The 14,405-nt window shown below is 45.2% G+C and overlaps 1 protein-coding gene across 3 annotated transcripts in view; it reads left to right on the forward strand.

Annotated features, from left to right (window-relative positions):
* HTR4 (5-hydroxytryptamine receptor 4) overlaps positions 1-14,405 on the forward strand; it is a 127,254-nt gene that overhangs the window by 925 nt on the left and 111,924 nt on the right. The gene's annotated exons all lie outside the window — the stretch shown is intronic.

The following is a 14,405-nucleotide window of genomic DNA, read 5'->3' on the forward strand; positions in this document are numbered from 1 at the left end:
GTGGCTCAGCGGTTGATCGTCGACCTGGAATCCAGGCGATCGGGGTTCAATTCCCGGTCAGGGCACATGCCCGGGTTGTGGGCTTGATCAGTGACTCTCTCATCATTGATGTTTCTGTCTCTCTCTCTCCCTCTCCTTTCCTCTCTCTGAAATCAATAAAGATATATTTTTAAAAAAAATAAAAATACATGTTTAAAAATAAAATAATAGAATAAAATAAATTCCTGGTATAATCACAGGACAGTGTTTGTTTTCCTTGGGACCTGTAGAAAAGCACGTTCAGGTATAGACCAGGGGCACTGTGCCTGTGTGTCTGTGACAGAAGGGAGCTGTCAGATGCCTTGACAGAAACGCCAGTGTAACGTGACTGGGCTCCCACAGGTGTACTGAACTTGGGGATTCCTTAAGGATAGAACTTGTCTCACACATGGTCCCCGGCACACGGTGAGTATTTAGTAAAGCGTTGCTGATCAGCCGGTCTTTGATGCTACTGCATGTATGTCAAATGAGGCTGAGCTCTGTCGCACCTTGATGTGCAAAGAGGCTCTGACTACTTAGCAATAACACACTTTACATTCTCAACAGAAGCATCGTGGACTTTGTTTCCCCAGCGCGCTGATCTGGTGCAGAGCCGTAGGACTTCAATACACATTTTTAGGCTGGTGCCATGTGTTTAATTTTCCCCTAAAAGTCTGTGATGCCGTTTGTCCCGAGAGAGCAGGGTGGAATCTAGAGAATCTCCATGTGATTTTAGTTCAGTGAAAGGCCAAAGTGAGCAATATGAATGGTGATGTTATGAGGTTGTTTTAATTTTAGACACTGTATCAAACTGTGCCAGTTGGTTAAAATGCACTTCTTTAGGGATAATTCAGATAGTATGGTCCCTAACCTTTGTAGCTTTTTAACATTTATTTATAGCAGCGTTGGATTCTAATGGCAGAATACAATTCAATTAAATGAACATTTGCCTCGGGTGCTGTCTGTCTTGTATCGCTCAAGATACAGGATGATATTCCCTCCCCAGAATCTTATCTGTGGACCATCCACTCTGTCGGATTTCTGTCCTGACCCCATTAACATGTGCCCACCCTTGCCCACTCCCTGTCTCTACCCACAATACTAGTAACATGCAAATGCCGCAGACTTTCCACCCGAACCTCCCTCAGTCCGGCCTCTGGCGGGGTCCATGATCAAGGATGTATTTTAGGTTCACATTTACCAAATTGTGATACATGGATCTCTGGTAATACATGATGATTTTAGGTGGTATATGAACATCTTTTTATTTTAAGGTGAATATTTATTTTAAGGTTAACTGTCTTGTTGTGATGAGTAATACTATTTTGCACACTTACCGTAGTGATGTCAAGGTTCCTTTGAAAATACAGTTATTTAAAATTGAAAAATAAGTGTATTTAAAGAAAATGTTATGTAATTTAAAAATATTCAGCCCTAGCCAGTTTGGCTCAGTGGTTAGGGTGTCGGCTGTAGACCGAAGGGTCCTGGGTTCGATTCCAGCCAAGGGCACGTACCTGGGTTGCAGGTTGGATTCCTGGCCCTGGTGAGGGCTCGTGTAGGAGGCAACCAATCAATGTGTCCCTCTCACGTCGATCTCTCTCTCTCTCTCTCCCCCTTCCACTCTCTCTGAAAAGCAATGGAAAAAATATCCTCGAGTGAAGATTAAAAAAAATATTTATTAACAAATAAATGAATGCAAAAAATATCACAAGGGTAGTATGCAGACGACCAGGGTCTAGAAACTGATATTCTAGTTTATCAATAGATAGAGTAAATTTTATTACTTTAAGAGCAGAAACCAGAAATTCTTCTTTTTGGTAAGAAAATGTCTTCACTTGGTAAAATGCCTATATAAAGTGTGAGCTGAAGGGCCCAAATCCCTGGCACAAAAGAGGAGTTTTTTTTTTTACATGCTTTCAAGATGGGAAAAATGAGTGAATGGAGGAGGGAGCAAGAAGGCTGGAGAAGAGACAAGACTCAGAGAAGGAGAGTCGGGGCTCTGCTTGGAAAGGGTGAAGCACCCAGTGCGAGGGTGGCTGTCGAGGCTCGGGGAGTAGTCCAGTTGCACCTTTATCTGCTGCTCTGTTTTAAATGTGTCTGAGAGGTCTGCTGACCCTCCCGGGATCCAGCTCTTCAGTAAAACTTTTTAGCTTGGCTAGGAATTGAGTGTTGGGTGTTTACTGCGTGTGAGGGCATCGTGAGCTATGAACTGAACATGCACTGTCTCGTTCGATTTTTAAAACAATCCTGCGAGGCACATGCCATTATTACATCCGCCTTACGCCGTGTGGTAACCAAGGCACAGAGAGGTCCAGTGACCTACTCAAGGTCAGATGACCACACCGCCTCCTACTGTGTGTGTGTATGTGTGTGAGTGTGTGCTGGTGAGATGCTGACATGCCTGTCTGAGTAGATGTGATTTACACGAGAGAATGCAGAAAAGACACCCAGAAGACACAGGAGGGCAGAAGACTAGACAAATGCCCAGGGAAATTCAGAAATCTGAGCAAAAGTTTGAGATTTCAACGAGCTGTAGCATTGAGGGACTCCAGCCAATTTTTTCTCAGGTATCAGGGGACAGAGAGGTTCTCGCTGACATTTACAGCCAAATAAAACGTCTAACATGTAAGTATTTTGTCAGGCCATCCCGGCCACTTCTTTTTTTGATCATTTGGTTTCACTGAACGGGTTTTGTTAGTTCAGGTTGACCCTCACTGTTACATATCTGTCGGTGCTCTTGGCTACAGCGGCAGACACGAACTTGCTAAAATGACTCAAAGGTAATTTTGGAGACGCTACAATGTACAGGCTCAGAGAATTAAGGAAAACATGCTGGAGGACAGGGCTTGCAAATAAACGAGAACCTTTGCGAGTTCTTGTTGCGGTTGGAAGTGGAACAATGGCCAAGGCCCGGGACAGTGGTCAGCACATTTCTGCATCGTGAGTAACGACCAAGCAGGTCCTCTTTCTGTTTGCTGTCCAGAGGCAGGGGCCTGGGGAGTGACATCTGAATGGTCAGGCCAAGTCTTGTGGCCACTTGCCGGTCAGCTTTCATAAGGGGAGGCAGGTCCCACTCAGGAAGATGACATACAACAGAGGAAAGTTCAGGCCTCCAAAGATTTTGGTGCTTTTTAAGAAGGGGCACTAGAGGCTGGGCAGCCAACAGGTGACCAGTGTCCAACTTTCCTTGTTTTGTAGCAGTTGGATTTATCGATGGTGTTTAAATAATGCTGCTCCCTGTTTGTTATGTGCTCATTAAGCACCTAAACTACGCATGAGGAAGTTAACCTAAGTGCCTGTTCTTAAGGATCCCGTGGTCTTAGCTAAAGGACTCTCACACAAATAGAATTTGATATAATAACCAAAGAGCCCCGATAGTGAGAGATACAGCGAGCTGCGTTCTCTCTGAGCTCTGCGGTAGGACTTAAAAAAAAAAAGAAATACTGGGGCTCAATTTCAGAATTATGAGAAACATTACTAGCATTTTTCCTTCAGGGCATCTGCTGTAGCGAGCAGTCGATGTAGGACGGACTGACTCAGGATGAAAAGCCAGCAGTGAATCAGGCCCTGGTGAGTCCCTCCCTACGGTAAACAGCGTCTCACAAACTTAGCAGTCAGTAGGCAGCTCTTTGCAGACGCTCTGACACCCACCTGATGCCGTTTTTTGGTCTGTTTGCTTCTTGTTGGGGCTCTGGAGGAGACAGCTGCTTTTTTTTTTTTTTTTGAAGGGCTGGAGAAAGGAAAATGGAAACAGTGGCTTTGGCGACTTTTCAGCAGGAGCTCTTTGTAGGACCCCACGGGCCTGCGTTTGGGCAGTGAGCCTGGTGGCGCCTTACCCCGGGGCTGTGCCCAGCCCTCGACACTGCCCACTGTGGCTTATTGCCTGACTTCAGAGATGGCCCCTGCCTGCTTTTTATTTTTGTTTTGGTTGAAGATCAGATTCTTCCCACTGGCAGGTGGCTTTCCTCAGCTTAAGCGTGATCCCTGAAGGCAATCCGGGTCCCTGTCCTTTCCTTCCTGCTGTTTATTACAGCTAAAAAGTCTCTGCTTTCTAAGATTTTTTTGGTATCAACTTCTAGTTCCAGAATGTACAGGGTTCAGGTAGGAGGTTAGTCAGTGGAGGAAAGTCCAAATATATTCAGACTCTTTCTTTGAAGATTTCTCAGGAAAATAGCCCCAGGCTCTGAGTGGGGGAAATGTTTATTTTTATCACTTTTCTTTTGACCTGTGGCTTCCTCCTACCCTGACTCATCTCTTTGCTCCGTGGGCTCTTTGCGCTCTCCTGCTATCCTGCCTCTCTCTAATAAGAACACCTTGGTTTAAGAATCTTTTTCTCCTCTGCAGAATAACTGTTGTGCTTTCTCATTAATGTTTCTCATTTAAAAACCAAAACAAGCATCTTATAGGAATGATGAATCACATTTTCCTCTCTTCGTTAAGGTTTCTGGGAAACTCAGAGCCAAACGTGTAATTACCACTGGGATGTATAAAAGATTCTCCACGCAGCCCTGGCTGGTTCGGCTCAGTGATCAGAGTGTCGGCCCTCGGACTGAAGGGTCCCGGGTTTGACTCCGGCCAAGGGCACGTACCTTGGTCACAGGCTCGATCCCCAGTGCTGGTCGGTGTATGAGCGGGAGGCCACCGATGGGTGTGTCTCTCTCACATCAATGTCTCTCTCTCCCTCTCTCTCTCCCACTTCCACTCTCTCTGAAAAGCAATATCCTCAGGTGAAGATTAAAAATAAAAGATCTCCAGGCACTCACAACAGTGGTTCTGACCTGCCTTCGTTTTCATTTTTCCAACGCCTTCTGTCACTTCATCTCGTTTCCTTTGCTTTCTTAACACTGTGCTATATTGTTTATTTTTGTAAGCCACTTCAGGGAAGGAAGGACAGGAGGGAGAGGAAAGGGAGGAAGGAATTCAAGGAGGACTCCATTTCCAGGGAGGGGAATCTGCTGGGCCTCCCCCTTTGGTAGGGTTTCACGACTCACGTTGGGGAGCCACCCGGCAGTTTAAACAGCAGATCAAAAGGCAACCTTTTGTATAAACACAGAACAGATGAATAAATACTAAAAGTTGAATACTTTAAATTCTTTTTTTATTTATTTTAGAGAGAGAAAGGGAGAGGGAGGGAGAGAGAGAGGAACATTCATTGGTTGATTCTTGCGTGTGCCCCGACCGGGGATCGAACCCACAACCTTGGTGTATCGGGAGGACACTCTAACCAACTGAGCTCCCCAGCCAGGGCCCCAAAGTTGAAGACTTTATGAAACGCAAACTCTTGATGTAAATGCAGTCACCTGAGGTTCATGTGTGACGACATGGATTAAAGCTATACCAAAGGTCAGTAGCTGACTGAATTAATTACCCAGTTGCTTTAATTTTGTCACGGAACTACGGTGAAGTTCATTACTTGAAATCAAGAAATGAATGAATTGGAAATCAATGTGAGTACAAGGCTTAATTGAAATGATCCAGTTCTGGCAAAGAGAAAAAGAGCAGTTTTTAAAATAAAGGAGTTAACTTTTGGCTTGATTATTAATCCTGGTGACAGTGCATATATTTCACTGAAGCCTGAGGATGGAGTTGGAATTTTTAATGCTAAAATCCTAAAGCCTTGAAACAACTGAGTTTCAAATCCATGTGTGCAAATCGGAAGGACTTATCAATATGTAACTGATTTGCAGCAGAGCTCATTGATGTTTGTAAATTCATCGGAACGGTGAATATGGACAACTTTTAGGCAGTGACATGTTTTGCAGGGAATTTCTCTTCAGATTTTGAGATTGTGACCTGCCTTAGCATATAAGGAGAAAGTGAGTGGGCACCGCTAACAAGGAGATGTTTTTATATTGTTTTAGAAATGTAAAAGAGAATAATACTCAGCTTTATCGCTTGGCTGATCACATGGTGATATTTCAGTTGGTCCTTGGGGTAGATCGGGAGCACAGTGAATATGAAGTGGAGGTCCCTCTGTGGTGGAAGCCCTTTGTGCTCCATGGAGTCACCGGGGACCTGGAGCTGGAGACCTCAGAGCTACCAGAGGGAGGAAGACACACTTACGCTTCTACAGCACAGGTCTCCTGCAACGTATGGGATTTGCTGGTGGTGAAACCTTGAACTGATTATTTAATCTCTCTAAGCCTATAGTGTTGGCATCTGAAAATGGGACTTTTGTGAGGATTATAAGTAATGTAGGTAAAACTCTTAACATAGTAAATCACTCACAGTGGGCATTGAACATATTAGGTATCATCATAATGATCATAATAATGGTGGGATATAGGCTTTTATTACCCCTAGGACTGCTAGTCAGTTATCACGCTCTATAAACTTCTTGATTGCTTAAATTCAGCATCCATTTAATTGACTGACCTTATTTTTAAAAACCAGTTGTTAAATTTTTTGACTGTCCCCAATTGTGCCCATTGTCTGGTGAAGAAACAGGGTTCCAAAGATGATAGAAGACCTCAGTATTGGGACTTACAAGTGGCATAATTGGGCCGAGACCACGTCTCCTTTCTAACCTGTTCAGTCCTGTTTTCTCTTTACTCTGCACCTTCCATGAACTTGGGCACGTTCCCGTCTGGGACCTGGAGGGCCCAGGGCTCCGTCCTGTGTCCTTTGTCTCCTGTGCACTCCTTATGCAATTGATCCCTTGACCGATGACCTCTGTTTAGAGGAAAACACCTCTGACTTGTTTCTTTCTGCTTCTGTACCCGTCAATGACCAGCCGGGAAAATGGAGACTGTTGTGGGTATTTATTTCAAGCAGGGGATTGGTCACAAAGCTCCCTGGAAGGGCAGGAAGAAGGAGTGTTAACCAGAGGTCAGGGAGCTTCATGAGCCCCATCTCTGCCACACATTTGTAGCTTAAGGAGCCACTCGCTGCTGTGCCCACTACTGAGGGCACCTCCAGGTACTGGAGAAAGTGGTGCTCTTTTCCCTCTCGCAGTCCAGTTCCCCATTCTGAGCCTCCCAGTTGGGAAACAACCGGAAGGCAGTAGGCAAGGAAGTGTGACTAATGTAGTTTTCAGGCTTCTAGCCTCTCCAAGCGAAAGGAAAAATCACAGTGCAGCTTCCTTCTGGGGCTCACAGCTCTGGGACTTGGTGCTTGGCCTTCACAAGCCTTAGAGATCCCATGTGATCACATTAACACAACCGTCTGAACCTCTGCCTCTGGGTCTTCACTTCCTTGACTGCAGGAAGCTATCTTTTGTCCAGTTCCCCTTGTCTAGGTGTTCTTGGGCATTTGATTACTACTAAAAGTGGGTGCTTATAAGTGTCCCTGAATTTGTCCTGCCTCCCAAGCTGGATTCTGCCAACCTCCAGCCTTAACCATTCCACCGAGGGGCTCGTCCGAATCTATCCTGAAGAATGACCAGTCTCCGGCCTGGTGGGCTGTGCCCTGGATCTAGTAAAGCAGAAAGGCTCTTGACACTGCAGAGCTACATTACTGTACATGCAGAGTGAGATGAACATGTGTTCTATGCAATACTCGATCACGTGGGTGTCCCGCTAAAACTGCTTGAGATGGAATTTTCCAGAAGCCAGAAATACAGAGCTTCCTGTTCTCGAATCTTCTCCCAGGGGCGCGCAGCAGGGCTGGGTCTCGGTGAATGTTGGTCTCAACTGTTACACGTTCTCAGAACTGCCACTCGCACGCATCGTTCTGAGTCTCTTGCCTGGTCCACCCTGGTGAGTCCGGTTCCTTTCCTGTGATGCCTTGTCATCCCTCGCTGAAGCTCATTTCTTTCGGAGTCCTGCCCGCCATCACTAAGCCTTATTTATTTATTTTTTTAAAAGAATAGTTTATTGATTTTTAGAGAGAGCGGAAAGGAGAAGGAGAGAGAGAAACATCGATGTGAGAGTGTAACACGTCCCCTACTGGGGATTAAGCCCGCAACCCTGGCATGTGCCCTGCCTGGGAATCAAACCTGCAGCCTTTCGGTGCACTGGACCACACCCAACCAACTGAGCCACACTAGCCAGGACACCAGGCCTTATTTAAATCTTAAATTTCAATAAGGATTTTTCTAGATAGTTCCACTAGTGTAAATCTGTGTATGCAAATAGCCAGGTGGGGACTGAGGTATTGCCTGATTTTACAAAACAACCTTTACAAGATCTCTTTGATTCTCAGCTCCAGTCCAGTCAGAATTTCCTCTGGATTTAACAGGACTAGAGTATGGTCTGTACTGAAGGGTCACCTGGATTCCAGAAAACTGGGTCATTATGAGATTCAGGAAGCATATGACTGATGTTGAGTTATTTGAAATCCTTCCCAAGCTCCTTTCAATAATCTGGAGCCTTGGGTAGGGGTTGTAGCTTCTTGAAGTCTCACAAGGCACAGAATATAAAAGAAATGCGAAAGGGTTTCAGTGAGGTTGAGTAATTTTTCTTGAGCCCACACGGCTAACGAGTGATTAACCTCAGACGAAAACCCAAGTCTCTGCTTCTAAAATCACTGCTTTTTTTCAAGTTACTTTCCAGCGTTCCAAAGACAGCAAACTATTTCACGAGGGGTATAGAATTTAGATTAAAATGTTCCTTAATTACACATGCCTAAATCTGAAAACTGGATTTAGACAAGACTAGCAGAATATTAAGTCACTTGCCTTGATCATTTACAAGAATAGTTTGCTAGGGTTCAGAGGTTTGGATGCTCCTTGAAGCATGTGACCTATCTGACCTCCTTCAATCCTGAGGACTCTGTGAGTTCCTTACCATATGTATGGGCTAAATGTTTGTGTCACCCTGAAATTCAGGTGCTGAAATCCTAACCCCCAATGTGGTGATGGTGGTGGGAGGTGGGGTCTTTGAAAGTAATTACATCATGTGGGTAGATACCTTGTGAATGGGATGAGCACTTTTATAAAAGAGCCCCCAGGGAGCTCTCTGTTCTCTACCAGGTGGGGACAAGGTGAGAAGATGGCCCTCTGCGCACGAGGAACTGGGCTCTCACCAGACACCAGATCTGCAGGCACCTTAATCTTGAACTTCCTAACCTCCAGAACTGTGAGGAATAAATCTATTGTTTAAGCTGCCCAGTCTGTGGTGATTTGTTACAGCAGCCCAAGCTGACCAAGACACTCACCGATCGTGTCCCTTCTATTACGGAGGGGTGACTGAGGCAGAAAAGAATCCTTATTTTGTCCAAAGTTACATTTCTAGTAAGAGGTGAAGTCAGTATTTCCCCCGACATTTGCTAGATGTCAGAGTTATCCTTTGAGTCCCACAGTTTGCTTGTACAGAGATTTCTATGTGGAAGGGGGCCTGTCACTGGACATTTTTAGACCTGGGTTGCCAAACTGAAGGCCTGGCAGATGTGTTTGTTTGGCTTGTCCAGGTTTTTAAAAATCAACTTAGATGCCTTTAGGGAAGCTGGCCCCTCTCCAGTTTACTGGAGTAACAGTGATTCCTGTTGTCTGAAAAGAAGCCATCCGAACTGTTACATTTCTTTCCTCAACCACAGCGTCCAGTTGTCAGGGAGCCCCATCTGCCTGCCAGGCCCGCGAGGCTCTTTATTTTATCACTTAAATTTGAAAAACAGTGGTAAGAATTATCTCCAATTTACAGACCATATTATGCCATTTGGCACCTGCAGTTTTCTCCGTGGAAATTTGTTTTATTACCACTTTGCAAATAGGGTTGTGTTGAATTTAAGACCTTTTTTTCAATTAAGGAATTGGAACAGGTTTCTAAATAAACACCTGTGAAGTGATTACCATTTTACTAGTCAGGTAATGCTGTTCAGGCAATGTTCTTATTTGCATTTCTAAAGAACTCTGAGAATAATCTTTTTTTTTTTTTTCCTCTCCTCTGCCCACTCACTTTCTCCTTAACTTATAATGGCTTTATTCATTTCAGAGCTTGCAAAAGGTTTTATACAAAGTACTCCTCTTTGAATGCTTAGTACTATCATCCCTTTATGCATAGCAGATGTGGATGCACATTTATTATCAGGGCTCACTAGCAACCGTGAAACTGATTTCCATTGTTCGTTATTTATAATTATTGCAGTCCAAATCTCTGAGAGTTGAATTCTAGCAAAAGTGCGTGTATAGATATATAAAACTAAAAAGTCATTTTCCAATATGAAAAAAAAAGAGAGAACTTCTTAGAGCCCGAGCGAATGTTGGTAATCATAAATGAAGAGAACTGGGTATGGAAGGTCCAGGAATAGGATCATTCTGTGCAGAAGGAGAAGTCATGTCAGGTATATTGGGAGCCTGATTCTAGCCGAGTTCAGGCTGAATGACAAAGGATGGCAGGAGTCAGGGGCTCAGGGACTCAATTAGGAGACTGTTGTTCTACTTGTCCAGGGGAAGGAGGAAAAGGCTAGAACTAGTATTACTGTGGGGATAGAGGAAGCGGACACAGATTCTAGAGGGAGCAGATCTCATGGTGGAAGGTCACTAACTGCACAAGAAAGAAGAGGGAGACATCTTAAAGGTGACCTTAGGGAAGGACTGGGGTGCATGGGGAAATAGAGCTGAGTTTGGAGCTGGTAGAGTTGGAGAAAACTGAGACATTTGGTGATAAACACCCAGTAGATTAAATAGGTTAAGTTGGTGTGGTGCTCAGTGGGGAAACCTTCTGGGGAAGATTCTATTCCATCTGTTGCATTATGAATTGAATAGGCTAGAAACTGACCCTCAAAAGCCCTGATGGTCTTCTAGACAAGGGAGAAATGCAAGCAGTTCCCGGAATATTCCTACCAAGGAGACTGCCTGAGTATGAAGCACCTTCCTTCCTGAGACTCCCCGAATTATTTCATTCTCTTACCTGGCAAGTAATAAGGAAGTTTTGTACAATTAGGGTGTGTGTGAAATTATGACCCTTCCCATCTCTTAAACTCAGAAAGCTCATGGGAGCCAGCATCCTTTGTACATAGTTAGGGAATCTGGAATAAGGAGTTATTTCCTTTGTACTTCATGTCTAGTCAGTGCCATTTTGAGAATCGAGTCTAATATTTTTTCATAATAAATACTTTACTACTCATGAGGATTATGATTTAAGAAATGCACAAGTATTTGGAAACTAAACAGTGCATTTAGTATGAGTTTTAGACAAGCCATGATAATTAAGGATTTCAACTAATTCAGTACTTTCGTGAGCAGTAAGATAAAACCCTTTCCCTAAAAGGGAGTGTTTTGATGGCTTGTCCTGGGATTGAACTGATTATCACTGCACACTGACAGAAGTTTTGAAAAACAAATTGAGTCACCCCAAAGAATCCCGAAACTCAGGAAAATTGTGGTGATCTCTGTTTGTAACTTTAAACATGTTATTTTCCGTGGTTGTGTCTTTGATGGACTAGCATCACCCAGTTTGACACCCTTAATTGGTGGGAGGAGCACCAGCCAGCCTGTTTTCTATGTCGAGAGATTGTGCGGGCCTCTCACACCAGTTTTCTGGACAGTCAGCCTAAGGTCAGTGTTAGGACTTCCTGCACCAGCAAAAGAGGAATCGGCTGTGGGTAGAGATCAGCCTTGGTGTCCAGGATGATGGGAACAAAATCAAAGAGAGAAAGGTACAATCCACTGCAGCAAAAACCCCCACTTTACTTCTGAGGACCTCACTTTCATAGTCTGCAGGACCATTGTTGCTGCTAATTAAGGACAGGGAAGTTGAAAGGTATTTGAAATCTCATCTAGTCCTAAAACCCTAAGCATTTAGTCATATTCTTTAAAAATCTGTAATTCATATCTGACTAATTGTGGCATGCCTTCTACCTAATTATGTTCAACTGAGAGATTTTCCTCTGTAAAAAAACACACACCTAGTAACCTTTTTACACCAGCTTAATTTTAGCACCGTTTTATTTAGAATTATGTAACCTCGACTCTGCCACCCTCTCCTACCCTTCTTGTCATTGCTGTCATTAGTCCTCACACTCTCTTTTCTGAGTGATTGACACCATCTCCAAACTCCTTTCTTGACTCTGGTGGTTTCACCTCCAGTTCATTTCGCAGCCCGAAGGCCGACATCTTTGTGGTTTTTTGTTTTGTTTTGTTTTGCTGATGCTATTCATTTATTGTTCAGATCTTTCTTTTTCTTTTCTTTTTTTAAATTTATCTTTATTGTTGAGAGTATTACAGGTGTCCCATTTTTTTCCCCCCAATTGACCCCTTCCACTTCGCTCCCACCCCCTCCCCAGGCCTTCACCCCGTCATTGTCTGTGTCCAGGGTTATGCATATATGCATGTAACTTCTTTGGTTAATCTCTTCCCACCCTCCACCCCCCTTCCCTCTTTCCTCTGAAATATGATTGTCTGTTGCATGCGTCAGTGTCTCTGGATCTATTTAGTTCGTCAGATTCTTTTGTTCATTAGCTTCTTCTTAAAGAAGACCCTTCAACTTTTCCTGTAGTGCTGGTCTGGTGGTGATGAACTCCTTTAGCTTTTTCTTATCTGTGAAGCTCTTTATCTGACCTTCAGTTCTAAATGATAGCTTTGCTGGGTAGAGTAATCTTGGTTGTAGTTCCATGTTTTTCATCACTTTGAATATTTCTTGCCACTCCCTTCTGGCCTGCAAGGTTTCTGTTGAGAAATCAGCTGACAGTCGTATGGGTGCTCCCTTGTAGGTAACTAATTGCTTTTCTCTTGCTGCTTTTAAGATTCTCTCTTTGTCTTTAACCTTTGGCATGTTAATGATGATGTGTCTTGCTGTGGGCCTCTTTGGGTTCCTCTTCTTTGGGACCCTCTGTGCTCCTGGACTTGTAAATCTGTTTCCTTCCCCAGGTAGGGGAAGTTTTCTGTAATTATTTTTTCAAATAGGTTTTCAATTTCTTGGTCTGTTTCTTCCCCTTCTGGCACCCCAATAATACGAATGCTGGGCCTTTTGAAGTTGTCCCAGAGGCTCCTTATACTATTTTCATATTTCTGGATAGTTTTTTCTTTTTGCTCTTTTGGTTGGGTGTTTTTTGTTTCCTTGTGTTCCAGATTGCTGATTGGATTCTCAGCGTCCTCTACTCTACTGTTGATTCCCTGTAAATTATTCTTCATTTCAGTTTGTGTAGCCTTCATTTCAAATTGGTACTTTATTATGTCATCGATTTTCTCAGTTATTTCCCTAATAGTCTGCTTAAACATCCTTATAAACAAAATTCTGAACTCTCTATCTGTTAGCTTGCTTGGATCTATTTCATTTAGTTCCTCTTCTAGAGATTTCTTCTGTTTTTTCCTTTGGGACATGTTTCTTTGCCTCCGAATTTTGGCTGCTTCCAGGTGTTTGTTTCTATGTATTAGGTAGAGCTGCTATGTCTCCTGGAATTTGTAGAGTGGCTTTGTGTAGTAGGTGTCCTGTAGGGTCCTGTGGCTCAGCCTCCCCAGTCACCTGAGCTGGGCCTTCTAGGTGCTCCCCTGTGTGGGCTGTGTGCACTGTCCTGTTGTACCTGAGTCTTGGTTGCTGCTGCTGTCCCTGAGAGGAATTGACCCCCAGGCCAATCAGCTGTGAGGACCAGCTGCAACTACAGCCAAAGAGCTGCCGTGGTGGAGACACCCCCATGGAGCAGGATTTACTTCAGTGGGGCTTTGGTGTTCACCAAGTGCTCCCCTTGAGTGTGCCACTTATGGATGTGGTAGGGTTGTAATCCAGTATGGTTGAAGCTGACCACCAGGTGCACTGTCTCTGGGGCCTCCGGGGAGGTGCAGAGTGAGCCTGTGCCAGTGCCTTGCCCAGGGTCCCCCAGCATGAACTACAGGCAAACCTAGTTGGCTGCTCCTTATGCTGGGCTTGGAGGTGCCCAGGAGAGGCCAAGCTGTGAGCCAGTGCAGCTGCCGCTAGTGCCAGGCCTGGGGCCGCTTATCAAGCCGTATGGGGCAGCTGCTGCCTGTTTGAGAGATTTTAGGAAAGTCCTAAGCCTGAGGCTCGAGAGGCCACTTGCACAGAAAAGCCCCTGGAAATGGCCTGGATGAGCCTGCAGGTGGGGAGGGGCGGGGCCTCCGGGGATCACGGGGCGGGGCCAAAGGTGAGTCAGGTGCTGGCGACTCAAACATGGCGCCTGCCTGCTGGCTGTGCGGGGAGGACTCGCCAAAGGAGCCATGGCCTCCGCCAGCCCTTCTGCCTGGGAGGAAGCCGCCCTCCGCCTCTCGCCCGGATCTCAGGCAGGTTAGTTCCTCCCCGAGTGTCCCGGGTCCTTTCAGGCTGCTCCCGGCGCTGGGCTCAGAGGGAGCGTCCGAGTGAGTCCGTGCCGGGCCCTTTAGAGGAGCTGCTGGGGCTCCCGCAGCCTCCGCGACCCTCAGCGTCAGTCCCCGCTGGTTTTCATAGCTGAAGGTGTGGGGACGTCTCTTCCCGGCCTGGAGCCCTGGGCTGGGGGCCTGCTGTGGGGCTGGGACCCCTCCCTCCTCGGGGAAACCCCCAACACTGAGGTTCCCTCCTGGG

The sequence above is a fragment of the Miniopterus natalensis genome, chromosome 4 (assembly GCF_054644295.1).
Source record: "Miniopterus natalensis isolate mMinNat1 chromosome 4, mMinNat1.hap1, whole genome shotgun sequence".
Lineage (NCBI taxonomy): Eukaryota > Metazoa > Chordata > Mammalia > Chiroptera > Miniopteridae > Miniopterus > Miniopterus natalensis.